Genomic DNA, 1,455 nt, shown 5'->3' on the forward strand with positions numbered 1-1,455 from the left:
GTTATAGATTGAAGTGACATGATTGTCTCATAGTCTCTGAAGAAGGTCAGACACAAAGTAGACTCTGAATCACCTTGAATTTTGTCCAATCTCCTCTGAGAGTAAATAATGGTATAATGCACTCAATCAGTTATTAATTAGCCCTGTTTAAAACCAGGTGGGTTTTAATAAATGGGCCACCTTGTAGAAACTGAGTCATTGTTGATGGATCTAGTGCACATTCCAATCATCTTCTGGAAGTCAAGGTTTGCATATGTTTCTCTTCTTCTCCTTATTCTGCTCTGGCATTTCCTCTTGGGGCACAATGATGGTCACTAATGCATTCCACATGTAGCTTTATGCAACTACGGCCTCAGACAAAACTGTCTCAATCCAGATGCAGGTCCCATAAAAATCTCCTGATTGAATGATGATGATTATACTATTAACAACCATAGCCAACAAAATAACAATGTGAATAACAAGAAAGAAGACATTTATGGAGTTTCTGAAAATGAGTTGGGGCTGTTGCCAAATAGGACCAGGCAGTTTTATTGCTTAGCATCCAAATTAACTGTGGAGAGGGAGGTAGCTTGGTGTAATGAAATGTGCAATAGCCTAGGAGTCAAAACTAGTGCAAGTCCTCTCCCTGCTATTTAGTGATTTGGGGCAAAACTTTGAACCTCTCAAAGCTTTAGTTACTTTATATGTAATAATAACTAATGTTTATATGAACAGCTAGAGCACTGGTAATACATTTAGGAAGATCTGAGTTGAAATATAACCTCAGACACTTAATAGTTGTGTGACTTTGGGAAAGTCACTTATCCCCATCTGCCTCTGTTTCCTGAACTGTAAAATGGAGATAACAATGTCACCCACTCCACCCCAGGTTGTTTCCAGGATCAAATGAAATTAAATTTATGAAGTACTCAGTAGAACACTTCTCACATAGTAGACATTTAATAAATCTTCCTTCCTTCCTTCCTTCCTTCCTTCCTTCCTTCCTTCCTTCCTTCCTTCCTTCCTCTTTTCCACCCACCTTCCCTTCCAAAAATTTGCAAAGTATTTTTCTTACAAAAACCCTAAGAATAGGCAGTGCATATGCTATTATTCTCTATTTTGTAGGTGGGGAAATTGACTAAGAGATATTAGAGAGTTGCTTCTACTCATATAGTTAGTAAAAGCCAGAGATAAAACCTGAACCCCAGTCTTCTGTTCTCAAAGCCAGTATTCTTTGCAGTGTGTCACAATGTTATAAAAGAAGAATACAAATGCCTCTGTGAACAGGACTTTGAAAGAATTGCATTAGGTCACAGAATCATTATTCCAGAGTTAGAAGGGATTTTAGAGGCTCTCAAGTGATATCTCCTCATTTTACTATGAGGCAGAAAAGTCATGAGTGGCTTGCCCAGAATCATCCAGTCAGTAAGAGAGGCAAGATTTGAACCCAGGTTTTCTTGACTCCAACCAGTG

This window comes from Macrotis lagotis, chromosome 4, assembly GCF_037893015.1.
Source record: "Macrotis lagotis isolate mMagLag1 chromosome 4, bilby.v1.9.chrom.fasta, whole genome shotgun sequence".
Taxonomy (NCBI): Eukaryota; Metazoa; Chordata; class Mammalia; order Peramelemorphia; family Peramelidae; genus Macrotis; species Macrotis lagotis.